Source organism: Vombatus ursinus, unplaced genomic scaffold (genome assembly GCF_900497805.2).
Source record: "Vombatus ursinus unplaced genomic scaffold, bare-nosed wombat genome assembly UNPS02014863.1, whole genome shotgun sequence".
NCBI classification, from domain to species: Eukaryota; Metazoa; Chordata; class Mammalia; order Diprotodontia; family Vombatidae; genus Vombatus; species Vombatus ursinus.
In genome coordinates this window covers 26,707,562-26,716,685 of record NW_020954641.1, presented here as the reverse complement: position 1 = coordinate 26,716,685, position 9,124 = coordinate 26,707,562, and the positions used below count along the sequence as shown (strand labels likewise).

Genomic DNA, 9,124 nt, shown 5'->3' with positions numbered 1-9,124 from the left:
GAATTTCATAATTCAGAATTTCCTGTTTTTGGGGGCTGACTTCCCTTGTAGAATTTTTAACATGGGATATTACCTCTTCTTTTGCTATGCCTTTGAAATCCTTTCTCCTTTAGTTTAGGGTTCATTTTAGAATTCTGCCTAATTTCTCTTTTCACTTCTGTCACAAATTATAATGTGATATGATTATTTCTTCCTAAGGTTCCTGTTATTTCCACTTCATTGCAACCAGTTCTTCCTTGCTGATCAGAACCAGGTACAAAATAGCAGTTCCTCTCATAGCTTTGTCTACCTTTTTATTGTAAAACTATCATTCAGGCACAAAGCATTTTTATCTAGTAATTTGGTTGTGTGTGTGTGTGTGAGAGAGAGTGAGAGAGAGAGAGAAAGAATAATTAAGTTGCTTCATCACAACTACATTATAGCTATATGCTGGTTTCTTTTTTCTTTTTTTGATCCCCACCTAATTCTTTCTTCTGTCCAAGTGGTCTGTAGTATACTTTCATGGTAATATTCCTTCTATTTCTTTCTCCCTTTGGATTCTCATACAAATGTTCTTCATCATATTCCTCCATCTAATTCATGGATTGCTTCATGAGTGTATCTTCCGATATAAAATGCTGTTACACTGCTGATTTTTATCTACTTTAATCCTTTTAAATAAGGTTTGTACTTTCAGGTTCATATATTTTCATACTCATTTTATTAACTATATTTTTCACATTTACGAACATGTCTGACACTTTGGTAGGCTTTTTTTTTCTACTTACTTTCTTCTTGGGTGCTTTCACCTGTGAAATTTTTCACCTGTGAATTATTAATACTCTATATTGATATTCTTCTTTGTATGATATACCCATGTGGTATATGATCTGGCAGGCAGATGTTGGTGGCATTCTTCCTCCACTATCATTTTTAGGTTGAAGCATATTGATCAGATTCATAAGATTCCAGAAAAATATATTTTTGTCATAAGACCATAGTCACAGTTGGGAGGGACACCAGAGGTCATCAAGTCCAAACCTCTCATTTTGCAAATGAAGAATCTGAGACATAGAGAGGTTAAGTGACTTGTCCTAGGTCACAAAGAGAGTATACAGCAGAACTAGGATTTGAACTGGGGTCCCATGACTGCAGACCCAGTGCTCTTTCCATTGTACCATACTGTCTCCCATTACCAATTTCAGATGCACTCTATACCTGTTTAAGAACCCATCACTCCTATACTTGGAACCATGATCCAGAAATCTAAATACTACAGTAAGGTTCTATTTTCTTACCCAACTAATAATTTTTAAATATGCCTTTCTTTTCTGAAACCTCTACTTTTTTTCGGTAGCAGTGATGAAAGCAAAACTCATACTTTGAAGACCTTAAGCTTTTTGACCAGCACTTCATAATCTCTAGCAATGTTTTCTTAGCTTCTTTAAGCAATATTATTTATCCCCACTTGTATCATCGAAAGTGGGTAGTGTTTTTTTTTTTTTAATTTTGACAGTTTTCAATAGATTCTGTCATGGGCCAGATGCATATTCAGAGAAGACAGCTAACTTCTCTATTTTGAATGTTAGGTCAACAAATTGCTGCTTTGGAACTCCTAGACTCACCAACAACCTCTGCTTAGCTCTTTGTCCTCTTTCCATTACTGTCTTCTAATAGCACTTGGTGATCCACATCATCATTACTTGAAGCACAATAATATGGTTCTTCCGTAGAGAGTATAGCTCCATCTTCTGCCATAGGGGTTCTTAGTCTGGAGTCCATAGACAACCAAGGTATTCATAGATGGATTTCAGGAGACTCATGAACTTGGTGTGTTGAAATTACATCTTTGTTTTCATCACCATATAACTGAAATTTAACATTTCCTTCAATAATGGATGCAGATAACAAACATTAATCTGAGAAGAGGTCCATAGGCTTCTACAGACTTCTTTTCCCTCCCCTCTTCTTCTCTCCACTACCTTCCTTTTCCTTCTTCTACTCTTTTAATTTCTTTCTTTCTTTTTCTTTTATTTTTGAGATCTTTAAATTATTTTATTTGGAAGGTTCTTCATTATATCTAGCTTAAATTTGCAGTTCCTACATTTGAGTTCATTTACTTTTGTTCGGGCCTCAGTGAAAGTCAGGAACAGAGAGTCATCATTCCACATAATAACTATGCACATATTTAAAGACTCTGCTTAAGTCTTCCCAACTTTCCCTTTGCAAGATAATTGATATGTTCAGGCATGAACTTGGAAGTGTGCAAATGCCTGGGAGAAGATATACTCTTCAAGTTAATTTTTTTTTCTAAGATAGAAGAAAACACTATTTTTTTCCTGAAAATATCAAATAAAAGCATGGCTCAATCTGGGGTTGAGAGGCCCAAAGTTTTTCCTCTTGTGAACAATGGACATAACTGACCCAGTAAACTTAAATATTCCTATAGAAATTAATATTCCATTGAGATATTTTCAAAAGTTGTTAATCTTAATAGTTTTTTTTTGATGGTTTAGAGAAACCCATAGGTGGATAGAGCACTAAATCTACAATAATCTAAATAAACCTTTTTGTGGTTAAATGAAATAAAAACTTTTATAAAAAAATCTTGGAATTCCTAAATAAAAATCCTACCCACAGCACTCAAATTACATGTAAAAATCTTGATGCCATTTCTACACGAGCATTGTCATTTGAGTAGTAATTACTCTGTCAAGACGTTTTCTCTAGTCATCAATTAATCCTTGTCCTGAGCACGTATCTTTGGGAAGGGATGATAGGATAAGTGTTTCTAGGTTTTTTCTTTTTTTAAAAATTAATTTATTTTGATTTATCAACAATCACTTCCATAAGATTTTGAGTTTTAAATTTTTCTCCCCCTCACTCCCCACCTCCCTCTCCAAGACGGTGCACAATCTGATGTAGGCTATACATATACATTCCTATTAAACATATTTTCACATTAGTGATGTTGTAAGTAAGGATTAGAACCAATAGGAGGAAACACCAGAAAGAGGAAACAAAACACAACAGAAGAAAAAAATAGCAAAGAGTATGCTTCGATCTGCATTCAAACTCCATAGTTCTTTCTTTGGATGAGGATAGCATTTTCCATCATGTGGCCTTTGGAGATGCCTTAGATCCTTGTATTGCTGAGAAGGATTAAGTCTATTAATATTAGCAATCACACAACATGGCTGTTACTGTGTACAGTGTTCTCTTGGTTCTGCTCATTTCACTCAGCATCAGTCCATACAAGTCTTTCTAGTTTTTTCTGAAGTCTGCCTGCTCATCATTTCTAATAGCACAATAGTATTCCATTACATTCATATACCACAACTTGTTCATCCATTCCCCAGTTGATGGGTATCCTCTCAATTTCCAATTCTTTTCCACCACAAAAAGAGCAGCTATAAATATTTTTGTACATGTGGGTCCTTTTCCCTTTTGTATGATCTCTTTGGAATACAGTCCTAGAAGTGCTATTGCTGGGTCAAAGCACATTTTTATAGCCCTTTGGGCATAGTTCCAAATTGCTCTCCAAAATGGTTGGATCATTTCACAACTCCATCAACAAGGCATTAGTGTTCCAATTTTCCCACATCTTCTCCAACATTTATCATTTTCCTGTTTTGTCATGTTGGCCAATCTGATAGGTATGATATGGTACCTCAGAGTTGTTTTGATTTGCATTTCTCTAATCAATAGTGATTTAGAGCATTTTTTCATATGAGTATAGACAGCTTTAATTTCTTCATCTGAGAACTTCCTGTTCATATCCTTTGACCATTTATCAATTGGGGAGGTTTCTTTTCTTGATGGTACTCTTAAACTACCATAATTGCCAGCCACCATTTTTTAAAAATTTCCCATTGTGTACAAGAGGCTGGCCCGGGGCCTTCTGGTGTTTAGAGAACAGGTACTGGTCCCAGTGTTTATGAAGCAATTCAGGCTATGAAATTGACATCTCTTCTTTAAAGCATGGAACATAGAAGGTCATGACATTGAGGAACCTGAGAATAAAGAACATAGAACAACAAAACCAGAGGAATGCAGAATTATAGAAGATTAGTGTTGGAAGGGATGATCATGATCACTCCCCTCATTTTACAGGGGAGACAACGAAGACCCAGAGAGACAAACTGCTTTTTAGCCAAGATCCTATAATTCGTGGGTAGGAGAACTTGGAGTAGACCTGACACCCAGGTCTCTTTCTATGATACCCCAGTATTATGGCAGGCTGGGGGAAAGTGGGATATGATATGGTGATGGCCTTTTCTAGATGTTTCCTAAAATCTGTTTTGAATGCAGAGTCCATGATTCTCTGAGAAATGACATTCAGGTACTTAGAATTGCCTTAGGACAGCTAGGAGGTGCAGTGTATAGAGCACTTGGCCTCCAGTCAGGAAGTCAGGAAGACCTGAGTTCAAATATGACCTCAGACACTTACTAGCTTTGTGACCCTGAGCAAATCACTTAGCTCTATTTGCCTCAGTTACCACATCTGTAAAATAAGCTGAAGGAGGAAATGGTAAACCACTCCATTGTCTTTGCCAAGAAAACCCCAAATGAGATCACCAAAAGTTGGACACAACTGAACAACAACACCGAATAATCTTTCAAAGGGATTAGGGGTTAGGATGGCTTTGTTCTCCTCAATAATTGCTATGCCTGCAGTATTTAAGCAGGTTTTGGCCTAGATTTAGGCAGAGGAGAAAGTGCTCTTTCTGGCATAATGCAGCATGTGAAAATGGTACAGTGCAAAGAACAGTGAATTCTAAGTCAGAAGACCTGAATTCAAATCCTTCCTTTAATAATTATTACCTGTATGACCTTGAGCAAATCTCTTCATCTCCTTGGCCCTCAGTTTTCTTATCTGTAAAATAAAGGATTTGTTGAAGTCACTTCTAGTTCTGAATCTATGAACCTATAAAACTTGCAAAAATCCCTCCTGTGCCTGCTGTGGTACCTGAGACATAGTTACCCTTAGATATCCTTTCCTTTGGGTTAAATCACTGTTTCTAGAAAACTCTGATCACACACATGCGTACATACACAAACATCTATCTATATGTATCTGTTTATCTATCTATCTATCTATCTATTTATCTATATGTGCCCCTGAAGGAGTAATTTATTTTCTATTTTTGGTCATAAACATGTAAGCATTCATGTATCATATTCTTAATATCTTAAGACAATAAGTAGAGGACGGGACATTTTGATGGGGTCCAGAACATGGTCAAAGACGGAAGCTTAGTATAGGGCACATTTTGGTTCAATTCTTGTCCAGGGATGGGAGATGCTTAACTATCAAGATAGCCATTCTCTTGTAGGGCAGATCAAATTACTAGAAAATTCTTCCTCACATGGTGGAGAAATCCAGCTCCCTTCTGGTACACTGTCATTATTTAGCAGCCAGTCCAGAATCTACTTCCTCCAGATGAGCTGTCCTCAATGATTGCTATTCCTCAGAGAGCTTCTCCAAGATAGCACCGCATCTCTCCTAGTCACATCGCCATGGGCAGTCCCTTTGCACAGACACAACAGGCAAGTACTAAGATGAAAGGAATGTGGCCATCCATGAGATCAAGAAGAGAGAATAACTGGATGTGGGAACCAACAAGAGGAGCAGGTGAGAAAAGGAAGGCACCAAAGTGAAGCTCCAACATTGGAAGTTGATTTTGCTAAACCTAGAAAGTAACACGAAGAATTTAGAGTATTAACCTTGAAGTCAGGAAGACCTGGGTTCGGGTCTCACCTTTGACATACACTGGGTAACGCTGGGCAAATCACTTAACCTCTCAGTTCCCCAGGCAACAGTTAAAGGCTTCAAGTCACCAAAAAGATGCTGACCTGCTCTGGGAAAGAAGTTCCTCATCAAGTGTTCTCTTCCCTGATGAAATCCCAGGTCTGATTGAAAAAAAGCAGCCTAGGTAAACCATATCACACTTTCTTTCCCTCTTGTACACTTAACACATCCTTCTTTGAATTTTAGTAACTTTTATATTTTCCCCTAATTCCCCTATTAGATTATAAGCTCCAAAATGATCAGAATCATGTCTTAAATGCATATTACATCAGCCTTTCATATCTGTGTTGACAATATAAAGTATTATGTTGTTAGCTTCCTTACATTTTGATTATCCCAGTTGGACATTTGATATTTTCTGTCTGCACTGGAAAGCAAAAATGCTGAAATGACCAAGGACATCTGGGTTTGGGTATTGTTTTTGCCATTCATTAGTTGTGTGACTTTAAGCAGGTAACCCTCTCTAATCCTAGAGGGTTCCTCATGGTAAAGACCTAGAAAATAACATTTTTGACTGCATTGTTATATTAAATAATATTATTGCCTGTATTATTTAACTCAGGATTAGTATAAGCATTAAATGAAATAATAGGCTCGAAAGTCACCTGAAAAAGTTAACAATAATTAAGAGCCTACATTTTGTGCTTTACTATTTACAAAGTGCTTTTACCTACATCATCTCAGATTTAGCAGGGGGTGTGTTGATTTAACAATCAGCAATCTGAAAAAAATGCACAGCACACTTTTAATTTGAATCTGCATTATTAACATTTTCCCCATGACTTTCTTAAGCCTAAACAATAACCAAATCAATAAATCAAGCCCTGACTTGTAGTGTTTACCTATTTCCAAGGGCATAAATGCTCACACATTTAACCATAGGCTGTCACGAGCCCTTATAAGCTGGCTCCACTAAACCAAGACTTTAGAAATTATGTAACCTTTTTGTTTTATAGATGAATGAGATCCAGAGAGTTAACAGTGACTCATCCAAAGTCATGTAGGTAGCAGATGGCAAAATCAGGATTTGAACCCAGGTCTTCTGAATCCAAATGCAGCATTCTTTCTACTGTGCAATGCTGACTCATTTGAGTACTGTTAGATAGATAGGCATTTCTGTACCTATTTGAATCTTGGGAAATATGAGGTCCAGAAAAGTGAAAATAACACAGCAGTAGTCTTGAATTGGAAGGCAGTTGTGAATGGGTCTTCTGAATCCCTGTCTACTGCTTTTTATACTATTCCCCAGTGCCTTAGTTTTTGTTTGATTCTATAAAATTATAAAGTGACAGCAGCTAAATGGCCCAGTGAATAATGTTAGAGTCAGGAAGACATGTTCAAATTCTGCCTCGGATACTTAGCTGTATGATATTGTACAAGTTACAACCTCTCTCATCCTCAGCTTTTTTCATCTGTAAAATGAGGATAATAATAGCACCTGCCTCATATGGTTATTGTGAGGATCAAATGAAAAATATGAAAAGCACTTTGTAAACCTTAAAATGCTATTTAAATACTAGTTAATAGCCATTATTCATTAGGAAAAAAATCAACATTTATTTTATATTGTAGAAAAACAAAACAAAAGCTAACCCTGAGGACTCATTGTTTGGTGATTTTATTAACTTTTCAATCATTTGTCAAATGCCAGTGACTCCTAAAATCCTGGGTCCACTACCTAACTAGTCATCTGACCATAGGCAATTCAGTTCTTTGGTTCTCACTAGTCTAGTCTTTAAAATGTCAGCACTGGACTAAACAGGATAAAAAAATCTAGACCTAGAAGAAACCCGAGGCTCCATCTAGTCCTCTCATTTCACAGATGAGAAAAATGAGGCCCGCATTAAACTCAGGTCTTCTACTTCAAGAGTCAGACTTTTTCCTTCATATCACACTGCCTCCCTATCAATTCTGACGACCCATTCAGCAATGACATTCTATGTTCTAAGGTACCTATCAGCTCTGAATTATTATGTTATAAATTCCCTTGGAGCCTTGAATTATGATGTTCTCAGGTCCCTCTAGCTCTGATATTGCAATTTTAGTAGTGTTTCCAGTTCTAAATTTCTATGTTCTAAGGTCTTTTCCAGTTATCACAGTCTGGGATGCTATAAAATCATTTAGAGCTTTGAAAAAAGATGCTTTTCTCCATGACAAAGTGGTAGCCCTAGTGAGCTAAGTGGCACAGTGTATAAAGTGCCAGGCCTGAAGGCAGGAAAACTCATTTTCCTGAGTTCAAATCTGGCCTAATATACTTATTAGCTGTATAACCCTGGGCAGGTCATTTAACCCTGTTTGCCTCAGTTTCCCTATCTGTAAAATGAGCTTAAGAAGGAAATAACAAACCACCCTAACATCTTTCCAAGACAATCCTAAATGGAGTTACAAGGAATTGGACATAACGGAAAATGATTGAATAGCTTCTCATTAGGTGTTGCCAACATGGTATTCAAGCGCTATATGGAAATTGGCCGGGTGGCCTGCATTTCCTTTGCGTCACATGTCGGCAAACTGGTATCTATTGTGGTTGTTATTGATCAGAATAGGGCTTTGGATGATGGCGCATGCAGTGGTGTGAGGAAGCAGGCGATGTCATTTAAATGTATGCAACTTACAGACTTCTTGCTCAAGTTCCCACACGGTGCTCCTCAGAAGTATGTCCGGACTGTTTGGGAGAAAGAGAAGATCAATACAAAATGGAAAGCCACAAGATGGGCCAAGAATATTGAAGCCAGAGAAAGGAAAGCTAAGATGACGGATTTTGACCATTACAAAGTCATGAAGGCCAAGAAAATGAGAAACAGAATTATCAAGCATGAAGTGAAGAAGATCCAGCAGGCATCCTCCCAGAAGGGGTGTCCTAAGAAGGGAGCTGCCTGGAAGGCGCTTGCCTCAAAGGTCTCCACCAAGAAGATCCCCTCAAAGAAGACTGAGGGCCAGAAGGCAGACCTGACCAGAGCTCAGAAAGCCTCTATCAGAAGGCAGCCCCACCCATGAAGGGACCCACTCAGAAAGCAGCTGTTCCAAAGGCCAAAAAATAAAAGACTGCCAGAAATCAAATAAAGGTTTTGCTACACACACACACACACACACACACACAATGATTGAACAACAGCAACAACAAGGTCCCTTCCAATTATCACAGTCTAGGATGCTATAAAATCATTTAGACTTTTGAAAAAGGATACTCTTTGACATATAATGTTCTAAAACCTGTCGTCTTTTAGAGTAGAAGCTGCTAGGTCTTGTGAAATCCTGACTATATTTCCACAGCATTTAATTTTTTTTGTTGTTGCTGTTGCTTGCAATATTTCTCCTTAAACTGAGACCTGA

At 37.5% G+C, this 9,124-nt stretch overlaps 1 pseudogene; it reads left to right on the top strand.

The window, feature by feature from the left end:
• The first annotated feature begins 8,233 nt into the window (after window positions 1-8,233).
• On the top strand, window positions 8,234-8,832 carry LOC114027680 (annotated as a pseudogene).
• Window positions 8,833-9,124: the final 292 nt, after the last annotated feature.